The sequence below is a fragment of the Schistocerca nitens genome, chromosome 6 (genome assembly GCF_023898315.1).
Source record: "Schistocerca nitens isolate TAMUIC-IGC-003100 chromosome 6, iqSchNite1.1, whole genome shotgun sequence".
In the NCBI taxonomy this organism is placed as follows: Eukaryota; Metazoa; Arthropoda; class Insecta; order Orthoptera; family Acrididae; genus Schistocerca; species Schistocerca nitens.
In genome coordinates, this window is record NC_064619.1 from 653,247,930 (window position 1) to 653,268,365 (window position 20,436).

Sequence of the window (20,436 nt, forward strand, 5' to 3'; positions counted from 1 at the left end):
TGCCACTAATGGAACTGCTTATACTGAAATGGTGTTACTTGTTGATGTCTGCACCTGCTCAACATTGCTGGGTGCCACTGATGGACTGCTTCTACTGAAAAGATGTCACCTGTTGATGTCTGCACCTGCTCAACATTGCTGGGTGCCACTGATGGACTGCTTCTACTGAAAAGATGTCACCTGTTGGTGTCTGCACCTGCTCAACATTGCTGGGTGCCACTGATGGACTGCTTCTACCGAAATGGTGTTACTTGTTGGTGTCTGCACCTATTCAACATTGCTGGGTGCCACTGATGGACTGCTTCTACTGAAAAGATGTCACCTGTTGCTGTGTGCACCTGCTCAACATTGCTGGTGCCACTAATGGAACTGCTTATACTGAAATGGTGTTACTTGTTGGTGTCTGCACCTATTCAACATTACTGTGTGCCACTGATGGACTGCTTCTACTGAAAAGATGTCACCTGTTGCTGTGTGCACCTGCTCAACATTGCTGGTGCCACTAATGGAACTGCTTATACTGAAATGGTGTTACTTGTTGGTGTCTGCACCTATTCAACATTACTGTGTGCCACTGATGGACTGTTTCTACTGAAAAAATGTCACTTGTTGGTATTTGCACCTGTTGACCATTGCTGGGTGCTACTGCTGGAACTGTCAACTGCTTATTCTTGAGCTATGGAAAGCGTTTATGTGAATATTTGTATAAACTGATTTTTTTGTGTATTACTGTTTGTGAAAAGTTATGAGACTCTTACCTGCACATATTCGTCATTGCTGACGCTATTGATTGAACTGTTTAACAACATAATACTTGTGTAAACTGTTATGTAAAGTCACATGTATGAAAGAATTTGTATTGCTTACTGTATTTTATATATTAGGTTATTGAAAGGTCAGTGCAAAGCCAAAATTTTATCTAGTTATATGATATTTACGCATGAATATTATCTTTTATTTTTGTCTGTATTTTTTTGACGAATTTGGTGGTATTTTCACCACCAATGCTGGCAAAAATACCATCAAATTCTAGCCTGTGGAGGAAGGGCATATGAAAGGTGGCTACACTGAGCCACAGCGCCAGAGATCGCGCTAGAGAGTATTGTTCCGCCGCCTCCACTGGCAGTGATTATTGAGAACTCGTAGTGGGCAGTGCTTTGGGAGAACTCGTGGTAGTCAGTGCTGAGATGTCGTAGTGAGGAGTGTTTGTTGAGATGAGCTAGTAGGCAGTGCTTGCTGAGATGTGATACTGAAAAGTTCTTGTTGAGATGTGATAGTAGCGAGTCGGTGTGGAGAGATTGTAATGTCTAGAGTGCTTTTCATCAATATAAATTAAGGTAACAAACTACTTTTCTTTTCTTTCTCATTATTTCAATGTCCTGAATAATGCGTCATTACAGGTTCAGTCAACAAAGCATCTGGCTTGTGTTCTTGTATTAGAGTGTAATTCTGGTTTTCTTGAGTAATTATGGTATTTCTATTTTCTTTAATTAATTCAGTATAAATGATATTTAAAATTTCTTGTGTTATTGAAGAAGAACCGTGCCAGATGCGTACGTTGAGTCATACTTCCACACACAGAACAGTTATACTTGTGCTTTGGTTTCGTAGGTTTTATAGTTGCTGGGGACTTAATTAACTAATTGTGTTAATGAAAATTTCCATTTCATTTTTTGTTGTTGTTCTTTGCAGTCAGATAGCGTAATAATACTAGTCAGGGCCAACCGTTTACGAGACTTCGTAATCGAACAGACAGCTACTAAATCGAAAAAATTAAAATTATTTTCATTCTATTTTAATTAAGCCCCCATGCAACCAGTCACCTACTCTGTTAACTGAAGAATGGCTGATTCGTATTATTCGACTAAGAAGAAGCTCAGACTAATGGAGACTGGGGAACGACATCGATCGCATTTTGATTAAGTGATTTACAGAAGCAATGGGAAACAATGGGAAACGAAGGGATTGATGAAATTTATGATGAGATAAAAGAAATTATTCAGACAGTGAAGGGAGAGGAAAATTTCATAGTCATGGGTGACTAGAATAAGATAGTAGGAAAAGCAAACGTAGTAGGTAAATACGGAATGGGGGTAAGAAATAAAAGCCGCTTGCTAGAACTTTGCACAGAACATAATCATAGTTAACACTTGGCTCAAGAATCATAAAAGAAGGTTGTATAGATGGAAGAGGCCTGGAGATACTCGAAGGTTTCAGATAGATTATATAATGGTAAGACAGAGATTTAGGAACAAGGTTTTAAATTGTAAGACATTTCCAGGGGAAGATGTGGACTCTAACCACAATCTGTTGGATATGAACTGTAGATTAAAATTAAAGAAATTCCAAAAAGGTGGAATTTAAGGAGATGGAATCTGGATAAACTGACAGAACCAGAGTGTAAAGAGTTTCAGGAAGAGCATTAGGGAACGATTGACAGGAATGGGGGAAAGAAATACAGTAGAAGAAGATTGGGTACTTTGAGGGTTGAAATAGTGAAGGTGGCGGAGAATCAAGTAGGTAAAAAGACGAGGGCTAGTAGAAATCCTTGGGTAACATAAGAAATATTGAATTTAATTGATGAAAGCAGAAAATATAAAAATGCAGTAAATGAAGCAGGCAAAAAGGAATACAAACGTCTCAAAAATGAGATCGACAGGAAGTGCAAAATGGCTAAGCAGGGATGGCAAGAGGACAAATGTAAGGATGTAGAGGCATACCTCACTAAGGGTAACGTAGATACTGCCTACAGGAAAATTAAAGAGACTTTTGGAGGAAAGAGAGCCACTTGTATGAATATCAAGAGCTCAGATGGAAATCCAGTTCTAAGCAAAGAAGGGAAAGCAGAAAGGTGGAAGGAGGATATAGAGGGTCTGTGCAAGGGTGATGTACTTGAGGACAATATTATGGAAATGGAATAGGATTTAGATGAAGATGAAATGTGAGACATGATACTGTGTGAAGAGTTTGACTGAGCACTGAAAGACCTAAGCCGAAACAAGTAGACAACATTCCATTAGAACTACTGATAGCCTTGGGAGAGTCAGCCCAGGCTACACTCTAACATCTGGTGAGCAAGATGTATGAGACAGACAAAATACCCTCAGACATCAAGAAGAAAATAATTATTCCAATCCCAAAGAAAGCAAGTGTTGACAGATGTGAAAATTACCGAACTATCAGTTTAATAAGCCACAGCTGCAAAATACTAACACGAATTCTTTACAGACGAATGGAAAAACTGGTAGAAGCCGACTTCGGGGAAGATCGGTTTGGACTCCGTAGAAATGTTGGAACACGTGAGGCAATGCTGACCCTACGACCTATCTTAGAAAATAGACGAAGGAAAAGCAAACCTACGTTTCTCGCATTTGTAGACTTAGAGAAAGCTTTTGACAGTGTTGACTGGAATACTCTCTTTCAAATGCTGAAGGTGGCAGGGATAATATACAGGGAGCGAAAGGCTATTTACAATTTGTACAGAAAGCAGATGACAGTTATAAGAGTCGAGGGGCATGAAAGGGAAGCTGTTGTTGGTTAGGGGGTGAGAGAGGGTTGTAGCCTCTCCCCGATGCTATTCAATATGTATACTGAGCAAACAGTGAAGGAAACAAAAGAAAAATTCGGAGTAGGTATTAAAATCCATGGAGAAGAAATAAAAAGTTTGAGGTTCGCCGATGACATTGTAATTCTGTCAGAGACAGCAAAGGACTTGGAAGAGCAGTTGAACGGAATGGACGGTGTCCTGAAAGGAGGGTATAAGATGAACATCAACAAAAGCAAAACGATGATAATGGAATGTAATCGAATAAAATCGGGTGATGCTGAGGGAATTAGATTAGGAAATGAGACACTTAAAGTAGTAAATGAGTTTTGCTATTTGGGGCCGGCCGGTGTGGCCGTGCGGTTAAAGGCGCTTCAGTCTGGAACCGCGTGTCCGCCACGGTCTCAGGTTCGAATCCTGCCTCGGGCATGGATGTGTTTGATGTCCTTAGGTTAGTTAGGTTTAAGTAGTTCTAAGTTCAAGGGGACTGATGACCACAGCAGTTAAGTCCCATAGTGCTCTGAGCCATTTGAACCATTTTTAGCTATTTGGGGAGCAAAACAACTGATGATGGTCGAAGTAGGGAGGATATAAAATGTAGACTGCTAATGGCAAGGAAAGGGTTTCTGAAGAAGAGAAATTTATTAAGTTCGAGTATAGATTTAAGTGTCAGGAAGTCGTTTCTGAAAGTATTTGTATGGGGTGTGGCCATGTATGGAAGTGAAACGTGGACGACAAATAGTTTGGACAAGAAGAAATTAGAAGCTTTCGTAATATGGTGCTACAAAATAATGTTGAAGATTATATGGGTAGATCACATAACTAATGAGGAGGTATTGAATAGAATTAGGGAGAAGAAAAACTTGTGCCCCACCTTGACTAGAAGAATGGATCGGTTGGTTGGACATGTTCTGAGGCATCAAGGGATCACCAATTTAGAACTGGGGGGCAGCGTGGAGGGTAAAAATCGTAGAGGGAGGCCAAGAGATGAATACACTAAGCAGATTCAGAAGGATGTAGGTTGCAGTAGGTACTGGGAGATGAAGAAGCTTGCACAGGATAGAGTAGCATGGAGAGCTGCATCAAACCAGTCTCTGGACTGAAGACCACAACAACAAACAACAACAACTTGGGAAACATTTCCTTCGATGGCATGACAGATAACCGAACTCTGGCCATCCCGAACGCGAGTCGATTCCAGCTCAGCAAGTTCAGTGGAGCCATTTCTATCTCATAACAGATTGTAAATTAGTGTTGTCACGATATCATATCATAGTTCACAAAGCAGCCCATTAAGACATACATGAGAAAACCATACATTGTCACGGAAGTCAGTGATAAAAAATGTTTGCATGAGATTTGTTATGGAGACAGCTTGGACCCTTAAGAAGAACGTAGGTCACTTTACAAATTTAAAAAAAAGTCTCCCCTAACAGAGTGATGTAGGGAATGGAAGACTTTTTTTTTTTAGATTTGCGAATGTAAACCATTTAAAAAAGTTCTTCAATTTGTTGCATAGCGTACACGTTGTGTAATGCATAGCAAACTCAATAACATAATTGCACGATGCACAGATGAGCCTTCCTGCTCATGTCCCTCTGCACGCACCGCTCGTCAGCGACGCACGACGCAATGTGTGCAGCATCACAGTGAGTCGGGACAGTTGGGTGGGGGAGGGGGGGGGGGTGGATGGTGGGATGTACATCGCTAGCTATGCTTACAAAACCAGTGGATACTTGAAAGCAGCTGACGTCATTGCAAATGCAAATATTATAATAACTTGTACTATACCAGACTAATTGTACTACTTACCACACTCAGATTCAAAGGTGCTCAGTGTGGTGTCACCGCCAGACACCACACTTGCTAGGTGGTAGCTTAAATCGGCCGCGGTCCATTAGTACATGTCGGACCCGCGTGTCGCCACTGTCAGGATCGCAGACCGAGCGCCACCACAAGGCAGGTCTCGAGAGACGTACGAGCACTCGCCCCAGTTGTACGACGACGTTGCTAGCGACTACACTGACGAAGCCTTTCTCTCATTTGCCGAGAGACAGTTAGAATAGCCTCCAGCTAAGTTAATGGCTACGACCTAGCAAGGCGCCATTTGTACCATTGCATGTATCTCAAGATAGTCTCACTTGTATCATCAAGAATGCTGTATACCAAAGGACGATATAAAAGTTAAGTGTTCTAGTAGCTACGTTCTTTTCTTTATCACATTCATTACGAATCCTGTTCCAGACTTCGCGCCAGTCGGCGTGTGTGTACGTGTGCCCTTTCGGCTACCCGTCACTGTGGACTGGCTGCCTTGTCAGTCCACTACACTCAGTGTCATCTCAATCTGTCACACCAAACAGCCGTAACTAACTATAATGATATGTCAGAAATGCCCAGAACTGCTGAGAAGGGCCTACTTTCAACTGAGGTAGCTTCTTCTATTATACTTACTAGCTTGATCCATTCTGTGCTGATTTTGAGTTTTTATAGTTTGTTGCATGGGATAAACTCCCACTATACGGAAGCAGTGCTAGAAGAATGAAGTTTGCATTTACACAATGTTTCACTGCTTATACCTGAAAAATATCGCCAAGTATTTCGATCCAGGACATAACAAAATCGGTTTTTTTATTCAGTGTAAAACTAAAAGTGCTGATACAATGACCAACACTGAAATAATACGTGTGTCTGATGATAACAGCACACAGACAGAGTGAGGTGTGAGTTTATATAGACAAAGTGTTGCTGTTAAAAAAAAAAGTCTGACGTTTGAATTGTGATTATGGCCTACCTCTGCCAGTTAAAGCTTAATAATGAAGATTTGTTGAATACATGATATGAGATAAACAGTTGTATGAATGGAAAAACTGATGCTGTTCAAGAGGAAATTGCTTCATCAGATGCTGTTTTGAGGGCAGGCCTTTTTAATTTTCGTGGCCTCACACAGCGAGTTTTAATGTAGTTTTTTTTTATTCCTTCAGTTATTTGCTTGTCTGGTGATTGGCATGCCACATCTTTCAGGTCTTTGTCTATCACTGATGAGGGTGTGAGTCGACAAACACGTGTGGGTCTTGCAGTACAGTGCATTCAGTCCAAGACCGTCAACGGAAGTGTCATGGTTCAGTGACGAACGGAATGACGACAATTATTGACATGTCGATAATGAAGTTTATGAACATGTTCTAAAGTGCTACACTTCTTAATGTGGATGGATTCAGTGTGAATCAATTGTAAAACTAACTTTAAATGGAATGAAAATTAGTCCTGCTTGTTTCCTATCCTAAATAAGAAGAGGCACAGTAATGGATGTTAAATGAAGTCATGTTCATTACCTGTGAAAAGTAAGGAATCGATATAGTGCTGTTTAGCTTGTAATAGAGGCAGGTGGTATTACAGTTTGCTAGCAACCCAAACGTAAAAGACAGAGAAGAGCATATTTAGAATCTAATACTAGTGCTAAAAAAAGACTAAAAAAAGACATACTAATCTATACAGAAATTTAAATGCATCCTCAAACTCATTGAATCAAAATATCACCCATTAAAATCTAAACTGTCGTCAGTAGAGTCAAATTTATAGTATCACATAGTCTCTCTTTCACAGTGCACACGCAAATAAAGGGTGATGTACTCAATAAATTTGAGGCCAAGAGGAAATATGTGATGCAAAAACTAAGTAAATTAAACGCAACAGGATCTGAAAGAGACCAGCACTTGGGAAATGTTGATATTAAATTAAAATGTCTGGATGTAGTTTGTTGTTGAAGACATTTCACAGAAAAGATACGTGAAACAGAGTACCAGTGCAATACTTTTCTGGGGAAAGAAAATACCATCCAGTAGATTTTGTTCAATATTATATCGATAATTTTGAAACTGGCACCACAAACATGCAGGAAATTAACTGTGTCAAACGACATTCAGAAGGAAGTGCTGTCACACGGGAAAACCAATGTAAACAACAATATTCAAATTACGGGGAGTTGAAAAAGAGGTTCCAAAACACTTTTCGCCTTATTGGGACGAAAAATGCAGCAGGTAGGATTTCAGTAAGAACCAGTTAAAAAGGTTGTGCGTCTGGACAAGCCTATTCAGTTGTTGGGTCGAACTGCCGATCTGAGAAGACATCTGTCTGAGAGCTTCCAGAGGGAGTTGGTAAAACCAACCAGCCATTCCACAGAGCAGTTTTTAGGTTACCTCATCCTGTTGGTTACGATCTGAAATGATACTAAACATCATTAACTAATTTATTTACAATGTTGAGGTCAGTTTAATAATGCAGACATAAAATACTTATTGATTTTGGAGGAAAGTCTGTATTAGGCTTGTAACCTGACAATCAGACTGTCTGTATAGCCGAACTTGTTTTAACAGAGGATTCAGAGATAAATAAATTAGCTGCTTTAAAGTTTACAATGTGTAATTCCAAATTAGGTGAAATTTGGTTGAGTTGCTTCCATATTTTACTCAGTTTCCTAATTTGTAGTTTGACTGTAGGTTTCATTATATTCCTTTGTAGTACAGGCTTTTTCGGTTTTATTAAAATTATAACTGTGTTCTTTATTAGGTCCAGAGAACTAATTGGCAAACTTTGATCACTGGGATTAGTTTTAATGTAAACAAGCATGGTTTTGAGGCCAGTGCACTTCCATTGTTAAGGTGCAAGCACGTACGCAGTTGCTAGCAATAAACACTAACTCCATCATATGTTTGAATTACTTTACACCGGATTCGAGGATTTACATAAATAAGGTAATTATTTTTTACGGCTGTCATGAAGGTTTTCCCAAGTGTCTACCCATCGTAATTTAGAAGTACAGCATGTGTATTTATCTTTTATGTATGTGGTTTGTAAACAGAACTGTCTTACTGTATTGTGGAGCATACTATTTTGTATTTCGTAACTGAATTACCCCTTGTATCTCTTTCTGTCCCAGCTGCATGTGATTATATTATTTTATCTAAATTTCTATAATTCTTTTGTTTTACTTTTGTGAAAGCTAGGAGCTCCTCTAACTTGTTGATCACAGTCCTCTAGGATTCGATTTTATGCATCGGAAACGATAGCCTTACCTTTTCCAGTTATTAGACGCTCATATGTAGGGTTAGCAAAATTGATGATCGGAATGGGAAGGGTTACAGGAAGTCAGTTGGTCACGAGTATCAGGCCTCCTTGGTGCGAAAGCTCAGATACAACATTAGGAATCGATATAAATAACCAGACCAAATGCAAAAGTCAGGTGGAGATTAAGAGGGAATTGTGATGCCAGCTCTGAAATGAACCACGGAATACGTGTCACGGATGTGTCATTATAATGAAACTGTAGGAAGGTCTGATGTGATTCGTTATTTGGAAGATCTTGGATGTTTTTTAATACTAGAGAGATCTGACTTTCGCGCCAGTTTATGAACAACTCTGATATTTCAACAGTTTTTGTGATGCGCATTTCCGAACGTTTATAACCTACTTAGAGGAATACACCGTTTTCAGTACATAGGTTGCTCGTCTCCAGATCATTAGAAAGCTGAACATTCCACACTTGGGCCACAATACAACCAGAAATAAAATCTCGCCCTCGCTATTGATACTTAGCATTACATCTACGGTAAGCGGTGTCGTATGGGAATTATCGAGTACTTGACAAAAAATCACTGTCTTAGAGAATAGTACTTCTGGTGTCATTGCTACACATTACTCGAATTTACGTGGAATCATGAAAACCAGCACTCATATGAAAGTAGCTGCTGGTATCACACTTTGTTAGTTTGGAGATGTCTACCACCATGTCTTTTGGCAGTGACATAAAGGAGTTACACAGACCAAAGAATGCTTTTTGATAACTTTTTGTTAGATAATACCTTAATCTCGTGGGTATTGGGGCACTGAATCCATATCTGAACTCAGTTTCTCAATACGTTTTGTCTCAATATCGGTTCATTATGAACTAGGAAAGGAGAAAAACGTATACATTTATAAAGGGAAATAATTTAATTTTTTTGTATGAACAAAGATTTTATTTACGTGTAAACAAGAAAATACGTTGAAACCTTCCCATCTCCTCTATATCTCTTTTGTTACGCAATAACCGTCTCCTCTATAACACTTTTGTTACGCAACCTTCCCATCTACAATAAGCTATGAAACCTTTCCTTAGGATTTCTATGCTACATGGAACTGCGACATGAATATACTTACTCTGGTTTACTATCTCTATTAGCTGCTGGTGGGCTGTCATAATAAGTGGCTGTATTTATTACCAAAGTTGACGTTATTCTTTAATAGCAAAGCTGACCTTATTCTTTAATTAATTTGACTGAAGTTATGTAATTCATAGTTACACTTTTTCTTGACAACAATAACATTTTTGCAAAGTTTTACGTTGATGGTTTTTGGGATGGATTATAATCAGTAATGCAACACTGCTGGCAAAAATTAATTATATTCTGAAAACGCTTCAAATATTTACTGTTGGTAATCATATGATTTTACAAACGTTCAAATGGGACTTACTTTTTACAATAATCTTACAACTAGCATTGCACAAACATACCTTCAGTATTGAGTCTCGCAAAGAAAATAATTCAATAATATTAGTTCCTCTTATGATAATAGTTAGTTGATGTCTCTGTACATCCGTTTATAATCTCTTGTAAATCATAGCTGGTGGCTGGCAGGCACACCGCTCCTCTCAACCTCTCACTTCAGACCTGCTACCGACTCGCTTCACATCTCGCTTACTACTGACTTCCTACGAACGCCACAGTTCGGTTTCTCCTGCCAACAATGCTTTCTGGTGCAGACAATCCCTGCTACCATTACAAAATGTATCAATGCGCGGTCTTTCCCGCTCTTTTATTAAAATGTATCCATACGCGGTCTCTCCCGCCATTTTTGAAATTATATCAATTTGCGGTCTCTCTTGCCAACAATACTTTGGTGCAGACTTTCCCTGCTACCACAATTATTTCCAACATGACAAATATTAATTATTCCTTCATATTCCTATTAATAAAATATAAACATCTTTCATAAATTGTGATTTGACAATAGAAGATATAAATATACACGTCTTACAACGTCTTTATTACATTGTAATTGTGTGCACATTGGTTTATGTTTCTTTCCTGTCTTCCCCGTAGTAATATATAATATAAACTGTACTTCTGTTGGGTCTCAGTGGAGTGACAAACATTCTCCCATCATACCTCACTGAATCAGAAGTTTCTTTCTTTTACATTGGTTCGACAGACATTATAACAGGAGTAAAATAACAGCTGTTCATGTTTCATAATTTGCGTCGCCATCACCAGCAACAACATCAAAGATTAGTCGTGGAAAGACATCCATCTTCAGGGTTCTCAAAACTGAATTTTCCATCTTTTGTTTTGTTTTCCTCTACAGTGTTTATCTATGGTTTTGTAATTATACAGGTTAGTCAGAAACCCTCTGGAAAGCTTGTAAGGGTTGTTGCAGGGTAGGTTATGGTGAGAAAAAATAAGACAAACATCAATTAGTTGCGCAGTTTCCAAGTTAATTAGCACTGAAGTTAGTCAGTCAGGCAGATGCCCTCGCAGATTCAAGCGGTTCGGCAGAGACGGTATCGCCAAATGTGTTCTTCCTTTGGTTTCCTAAGGCCGAACATGAGAGCAATATAAAACAAATTGGACGTGGTACGGTAGAAAGGATCGAACCCGAGCCATAGGCTGAGCAGGTTGTGCGCTATTATCTCTGTTATGAGAACCACTGACACTTGAATTTACGCTCGCGTCGGCATTATTGGCTAATTAAATCGCAAACGCCGCAACGTATATAACTTTTTCCTTAACGGTACAACGCCATTACAAGCTTTTCAGACTGACCACCCTGTACATTATTTGCGGATATCTACCATTGTCTTTTCTTTCAACATTATTTAATCATTTTATTTCATGTGCTTTAATCCTCTCCCTATACTCCGTACACATAATCTGTGTCTTACACAGAATTCGGATGCGACGCCCTCATTTGAGCTAGTAACCCTTTGCTCCTGTGTTCCTATAGGGGCCCAAAACACTGTCCATACGGGATTATGGGGAATCTTACAGTTCTCCAAATTTAATCATGTTGGCGACAGTGCCATTGCCATCTAAAGTTCTATACATGTGCCTCATAAACTAGAGAATGTCTGATTTTTCGATGGTTGTCACCGGAATCGTATGAACTTAATGTATAACCTAGATGTTTAAAAACATTGACCTGTGTCATAGATTTGTCTGTTATTAAAATTTTTGCCCTTGTAAATTATTTCCTGTTGAATGCTTGTATCTTAAGACAGTTGTATGTACCGACATTTCAATATTAAATGTTTTTGTTACTAAGTAGAGCGTTTATGGACTGACGTTGATAAATCATCTTAAGATTACATTATAATTACTTGGGCATCTGTCTTCCGGGTTCCATAATAATCCCTTGACAGAAAGCAAGACACTCGTTCTGCAGGACACTATATTCTCCTTCTGGCTGAATATTGTGCTATTTCAGACTCCTAGCTCGCAAAGCCATTCAGTTTCTTTTTGCGCTATCTGTCCGGTCGCCGAATCCTTTCGCGGAAGATTGGACTTCCTCAAAGAACGGCGACGTCAAAGGACGTTTGCAGGAAATGTGCATCGGAGTCGGCGCTCGCCGGAAACTGCACAGCCGGCGGGGAAACATTGCGCCGTCGCGACGTCGGCAAGAAAGCGGCGCCCAAATGACGCCCAACGGCGTCGTGCCGAGTCACGACGCTGCCAGCACCGTCGTCGAAAACTCCGGAGTCGTCTCAGGGACGCCGCGCGCCGCAAGCGACCGCGCTTGGGAGACACTCACTGACGGTAGGTAGGCTTCCTGCACGCGTTAGCAGGCCTGGCGGATCAAAAAACGCATAGTAGATCTGCATTACATCTACGCTACGCAAAACACCTCACGGTGTGTTGTTTCTTTCCATTCTCGAACGGCGCGTGGTAAGGTTGATTATCGGTAATGACCAGTATGAGCTCTAATTTCTCGTATTGGGCAATTACCACATGGTATTGTGAATTTTGTGATCATAAAGACAGAAGGATATTTGCGGAAAGACCATTTATTAATTTTTCGAAAGAAAAACTGTCTTAGTTGCTGTGGAAACAATACTTCTACCGACGCGTTTCGCCCTTCTGGGCATCATCAGGAAGTTGTCCGCCCCCGGTAGCTGAGTGGTCAGCGCGACAGAATGTCTACCCTAAGGGCCAGGGTTCGATTCCAAGCTGGGTCGGAGATTTTCTCCGTTCAGGGACTGGGTGTTGTATTGTCCTAATCAGCATCGTTTCATCTCCATCGACGCGCAAGTCGCCGAAGGGTGGACAAATCGAAAGACTTGCACTCGGCGAACGGTCTACCCGACGGGAGGCCCTAATCACACGACATATATTTTACCAGAAAATTTTACTGAACTGCCAAATTTGGCTTCGTCACTTCTCTGGGGACCGTTTTGTGTACTTTAATAACATCATAGTTAGTAGCAAAAGCAGTGCTCGCGTTGGACCACACTTACAGCTTTTGAAACTACGTAGCATAATCTGTACCCTAAGCAATAACGTATCCCAAATTGACGTTTACGTTCGCATGCAAAACACATGAAAACATTCAGAGGATAAATTTTTGCTAAGTATCTTTTTGTCTTGTTAGTAGGATAGGAACTACGCTGTGGCATCTGAATTTTGTTTCAAACTGTATTTAGTAATAAATACATATTATTTCAGAAAGAGGTTAAAAAATCAGCCAACCAATTGCAAACCAAAGATTTATTTAGCCCTAGACCTAGGTTTCGATGTTTCTAAAAATACCTTCTTCGGAAGGAATGGGCCTTAAAAATGTATATAAACGGTTACAAACTATTTTACATACATAACAAAATACTAACAATACAAATATATTTGTAAGATAACCATACTAACTTGTAACATCACATGGTAGTAAAATACATTAGCTGAAGTCGAGCGGCTCTTGTCGTATACAAAATTGATATAAAAACTATAAACATCACAAACCATGGCCATGCCATGCACATTCCATGTGCTGTTTCTGGTATTTATATAAGTTTATATATGACAGTAGCCGCTCGACTTCAGTTAATGTATTTTACCACCATGTGATGTAACAAGTTAGTATACTTACCTTACAAATATGTTTGTATTGTTAGTATTTTGTTATGTATGTAAAATAGTTTGTAACCGTTTATATACATTTTTAAGGCCCATTCCTTCCGAAGAAGGTATTTTTAGAAACATCGAAACTTAGGTCAAGGGCTAAATAAATCTTTGGTTTGCAATTGGTTGGCTGATTTTTTCAACCTCTTCAAATTTATACAGTTGCTGAATCGCAGCCATGTTTAAGACATGATTTCAGAAATGTCACTCTTATCAACGTTGCGTTAAGCAATGTTGTTATTACATTCGTGGCGAATGAGAGTAATGACATTTACCAGAAATGTGTGGAAGTGATACAGAAGCACTCAAACGTGGAGAAGTTTGGTCGGGGCAGACGCGAGAATTAATTAAGTAAGGTTAGAACACGAGGTGGAAAAAATATAATAGAAATATGTGTGAGAAGTGCATGGCCGTTGTTGAGAGCATAACAGAAGGCTGTTGGACAGAAGGAAGACAGCTGGGGATACGCCACGAGAGAAACTACAGCAGTCATAACAGATAAAGCTAGAATGGAGAGAGAGATAGAGTTAGATTTCGGGTTGTTCGTGTGTACATCAAGTTGCTGCAGACATTCGTCTTTGTACTGTAATTATAGAATGCTGATAGATATTCAGTTTGCGACGACAGCTACTGAAGACACCAGTGGCTGAGGAACAGATGAAGAAAGTGTGCCAAAACCTTGTAGCCCGTCTTCTCCCACCCACTCTGCATGAGGATAGGAAGAGCTGACATGATCAAACAACAGCATATTACACACATGTCTTACGTACACATCCATAGTTACGATACGTAATCTGGATTTTTCCACCATTTGTACTATGTAGAACTGTGTACTGTTACTCAAAGTTAGACGGGACTAAAGATTGCGTTAGTTCTTCTTTTATTGTAGGTTAAAATATTTAATTTACATTTTCAGTTACATATAGGCAACAGGGGTATTTCTAGGCTGCTGTGACACTTTCTCTTCCCAGATTAATGCTTTTCCAAGATAATGCCAGGAACGTTAACTGTTTTTGACATGATGATTGGATACCATGAAAGAGAGTACGACGAACTGTTACACAAAAATGTACGCCAATGAACTTTCAGTGAGATAACACGGTTTTGTGACCATCTTCACACTGAAGAAAGCACGTTATGCCACCTGGCGCAACAGTAGCAGCGTTCTTAGGGCTGGAGCATACAACTGAATGTCGGAGGTATATGACTTACGACAGGTCAGGGAATCTTGAAAGCCAGCGTGTAGGTCCTAGTCGAACTGTCCATATTGAACGAAACTGGCGCTTTAGATGTCGGCGGACATCAGCAGCAAAATATGCTGGTGCCCCATCATGCGTCTACCACTTGCTTCCAGCCATGGGTCATATGCGAAATTTGTGTCCAGTTAGATGCGGACATACTCAAAAAATTACACTACCGGCCAAATGTGTTCGATCACCTATCACGACTATGGATTTGTGGTTAAAATAGGGATTTCGAATATTCTGTCATACACCCGTTCTGATAATAAAACAAGTTAAAACATGTAACGACTAAGTGCCTCCGTTCTACATTTGACTGGTCGTTCGCACAGAGAGCGCTAAAGAGTATCCATAACAACATTGACATGCCTTTACCTAAGACGGTTTAATTCGAACAGACCCCATTTCCTTAGCTGTCTGTGCAGCTAGCAGTTCGAATTAGATTACAATACATTGTGTGCATCTGACTGTTTTTGTACACTTGATCAGGTTCGTACCGTATTTCCTCTCAATGAGAGGGAGCAGGAGATTATATTTGGAGAAACGTGCTGTAATCGTAGGTCTGCATCAGGAAGGCTATTCTAGTACGACAATAGCAACAAAAAGTTGGCATAGCCCCATCTACAGTTCAAGCGAACTGGTGCCAGTGCGAGTGTTTTGCGATCTGGGCGACCCCTAGTAACATCATACGGAGAAGATCAGTACTTATGTGTGCAGAGTAGACGTCAGAGGTCTCCTACTGCACCTGAGATTCGAGAGGAAGAAAGTAGTATGTGAGGTGCTGCAATCTTTGTCTCATTAAGTGGTGCACATAGCGAAGATAAACCTTTTATTATAGATAGAAAATGGGTTGAAAAGATTGAAACAGACACAGCAACATATAAACTGGAGCGCGCAGCAATGGTCCACGGTGTTATTCATGGACGACGTATTTGGAAGCAATCGTCGAATCTTTGTCCGACGACTTCGTGGAGAACGTAAGTAGAGTCAGTGCGTGACCTCAATGATGAATCATGGCGGAAGGTCGGTCATGGTGTCGGGATGCTCTGCAGGAGATGAAGTCGCTGATACAATGAGAATCAAGGGAACATTAAAGAAGAAAGGATATCACAAATCAACAGTGTAGTTCCATCTGACAAAAGACTTACTGATCGTGTGTTTGCTCTACAGCAGGGCAACGGCCCCAAACAGCTTCTGACTTGTACAGAGGGTAGGTCAATAGAAAATACAAATATGGGAAACTAAAGAACACGATACGGTCAAGTCAGTCAGCTGACTTAAACCCCGTTGAAATCTTGTGGGATGAACTTAACAGGGAGTTCAGACAACTGAGGTCACCTAACGCTGAACGTCCATGAAATAATTTACAGACGTGTTGGACTGCAACATCCAAAAAAAAAAAAAAAAAAAAAAAAAAAAGACTACACAGTCCTGAATACAAAGAGTTTGTGCAGCTCTTCTGAGGGTGGATAACTTGAAGAGGATAAACTCTAAACCATATTGTATTTCACTTAATTATAGAGACAGAATATATTTATTTTGTTGCTCTATTTAGTGTGTACGATATATTTCTGCATTGAAATAAATTATATACCGTAGTTTTTACCGTGGGTGATCGAAAGCTTTTGACCGCTAGTGTAAATGAAATAAAACTGAACGCCGCGATCAGGCTCTGAACACCACACGAAGCCTACTGGCCGCCGTGTCATCCTCTGCCATGTGGCATCATCGGGATGTCTCTTAGGGGGGCGTATGGTCAGCACACCGCTCTCCCGACCGTTGTCGACGTTTACAACTTTTAGCCGCCACCTCTCAGTCAGGGATCTCCTCATCTCGAGTCATAAGACCGAGTGCACCCAGGTTCAGTCCTCCCACCAAGGAAAAATCCGCGACAGGAAAGGGAATCTAACCTGGTTTCTCCGCATCGTAACCATCTAGACTGACCTCTCATCTACGGAGGTGGACCATCCAAATGTTAGCATTTCAAGCATACTTGTACAAATTTGGACAGTATTTCATACTGAAGTTAACTCCGGCTCATAATCACGCATTCGGAATTATCTCGCAAACAGCTCATTTTCGGATGCATGTATAGGCCTACCGGTACACTTTCGCCTGTGTGTGTTTTCGCTGTTACTTATGATACACACCTGAAATGGCAGACGCTGTATAATATGAACATTAGTTTTAATCGGAGTTTACATGCAAAAGTCCAAATATTCTGGCACTTTGTAGAAAGAGCGGCTGATAAATTACTCTTTCACTTTCCTTTTGGTTAGCTGTTGAGTCTCCGTTTCGTGTGTGATGTCTGTTAAAAGGCCTCTGCACCAGAATATAAAATTCTGTTCTCTGTCAGAGACAAGGAGGCATATTCTACACGGCACCTCTTTCTAAATGTAGCACTACGATTGTGAATTTCACAGTATATCCCAAATGTGTTCTTATTATTAATCAAAAATATGATTAGTAAATAAATGTATTAGTACGCGAGAGTAAAAACTCCTAGGTCTCTAAAGAAGGTTCAGCAAAATTTTCGTTACGTTGTTTGGGTTATATTCTTAGGATATGTTTCTGTAGAATAAATACTTTTCTGGGCATTAGTTGTAATGCCCTAGAAGAGTATCTCATAGAACAGTACAGAGTGAACATATAGAAAATAAGCGAGTGATCTCCACTGCAGGTCACTACAATAAGAGGCATTTCTAAGTTCGGGTCAGTATCGCAGTCCAAAAGAAAATAAGAACAACTAAGATTTCCTTCCACTCGTTTATCTCACAGATAAAGTATGTGTTATGTCTGGGTAAAGTGGTACCTGTGAGGAATATGGATCTGAGCGCAACACCGAGTAAAGAAGAAAATCAGCTTAATTTGTGTAATGAGAGATATGTCGTGTGTATATTACAATGTGATAATTTAGTTGAGTAAAAGGATATATATTACAGTTTTCTAGTCGATGTCTGAGTAAAGGAGATCATCTAACTTATACCCATGGGGCCATATCGAAATTTAGGTAGATGACACGACTTTCCCCTCTACTCTAGCATATCTAAAATGATATCTTTACATTTCTCTTCTTAAGTTGCTACATGTTGCTGTTACATGCCTGTCGTCTGTAATACATAATTTCTTCGGTACGTTTTGTCCCTCAGACGCATACTCTGGTTGATTTTAAGCTGAGTATACGAGGGTTGAAACTTTAATAGTGGCAACTATTTACTTACAGTTCGTACAAAATATATACGCGTTTCAAAGTTTTACTGATCTTCAAAGTAGTCACCAGCATTGTGTATAACCCGTTTCCAGCGATGTGGAAGTCGTATGATATTGTTAGCAGTGCCAGTTGTGTTGACAGTTCGAGCGGCGCCCTCTGTTGCCAGAAGAATTTGTAGCAGTTCTGAAGCGAATGCCGTGGTGTTTCCTTCAGTTTAGAAATCGAGTTGAACTTAAGAGGGCTTAAGTCAGGACAGTGCAGTAGGTGGTATAGCACTTAACAGCCCCATCAGTCAAACAAATCAGTAACAGCTTGCACTGTACGTGCTTGAGCATTGTCCTGCAAAATGATGGTCAGGTCCTGCAGAAAGTGTCATGACTTCTGTCTCTATGCTGTTCATTTCTGGAACACAACCTATGACCAGCTTAGAGACAGAAGTGATGACACTTTCTGCAGGACCTGACCATCATTTTGCAGGACAATGCTCAAGCACGTACAGTGCAAGCTGTTACTGATTTGTTTGACTGATGGGGCTGCGGGTGCTATACTACCTACTGCACTGTCCTGACTTAAGCCCTCGTAAGTTCTACTCGATTTCTAAACTGAAGGAAACACTTCACGGCATTCGCTTCAGAACTGCTACAAATTCGTCAGGCAATAGACGTCACCGCTCGAACTGTCAACACAACTGGCACTGCTAAGAGTATCCTACGACTTCCACATCGCTGGAAACGGGTTATACACAATGCTGGTGTCTACTTTGAAGGTCAGTAAAACTTTGAAACACGTATCTATTTTTTACGAACTGTAAATAAATAATTGCCAATTAACCTTCCAACCCTCGTAGTTGAGCGCGAGCAGCGTTAGATAACTTGTGAAGCTTGAATTGCTGCCATTGTGTATCGTAAACCAGTTTACTTATGTTAAGTTGTTCAGTGAAAGGGTGAAAAGTATTGTTAGTTTGTGTAGCAGAAGGAGGAAGTCGTCTATATCGAGAGGTAAATTTACCTTTAGTTCCTAGTTGTTTCTACACATCACTGCGGTATGTTCTGCTAATCTTTCGCCACTCCTAATTAGGCAGTAGTTTTCGCTTCAACGTAGTAATCTTGATTCTTTAGACAGCAGATTCATTAATATATCAGCTTATTCATAACAGTTAACTAAATCAGTCATTCGGACATTCCGATTATTCGCTCTTTCATGCTGATGAACTGAATACCTTTACAAAAGTAGATTATCACCGAAATCTAACACACGAGCTGGAAGGGAGAATCTTACCAGAGTCAACACACAACTAGGAAATGCAGAAAAAGCGTTACTCAAATACAACATGTCTCTCTTCTCAGAGGAGTTGTATATGAAACAAAACTAGAAAAACGGGATCATCTAAATTCCAAGCCAAATAATTCAGAAATAAATGGCTGCACTGAAAATTCCTTAGAAGTAAGCCCTTGGAACATTCAAATTCAGAAGCAACATATAGAATAGGGAGTCAGCGACACTTGTGAGTATGCAGACATTGAATGATTAACAGTTGGCGCGAAAGGAATATCATAAAATGCCAGCGAAGTCAGAAAAGAAAAGTGATAGGGGGTTAAATATTCGCTCCTGAAACGAGGAGAATAGTTAATCTGGGTAATGTAAGGTACTAAAAAACTGCATGATCCGATGCAAAGAACGAACTGGCGATGAAAATCGCCTTGTGAATTTATAAAATATTGAAGAATTGGAGATCATAGTAGGAGACTTATCCTATACATCTGGCGTCATCGCATCGTCTCGAAAGGAAACTAACATCAAACGAACAACGAATCTTTGTTAACAAGAGAATCGTCTCCAATCCTATCAGTATCACCTTATGCAAAAGTCAAATGTAAGTAGTATGTTGCCAAAAAAAGTAAGTTAATCTGTTTTTGATTGTTCGTATCTTCAGCACATCATTTTATAATGTGACGTCAATGTTCAGCTGTTACAGTGGTTTGAGACTTATTTACCTTGTACCATCCTTTATTGGCTCACGTGAAAATGTGTATCAGTCAATAAAATTCTGGGTAAAGATGCAGAAGTGCAACTAAAGTTGATGCAGTTTGTATATAGCTCAACAATTTGAGTGTATATCTACTTCATATTTTAGTATTCAATTCTGGAAGCTTCAGTTCTACTAAAACTGAAAGACGCTGGATGTTTTACCACACCGATTTCCTATAATCATCCAAATTTTCTGTTCCCTTTTTGTCT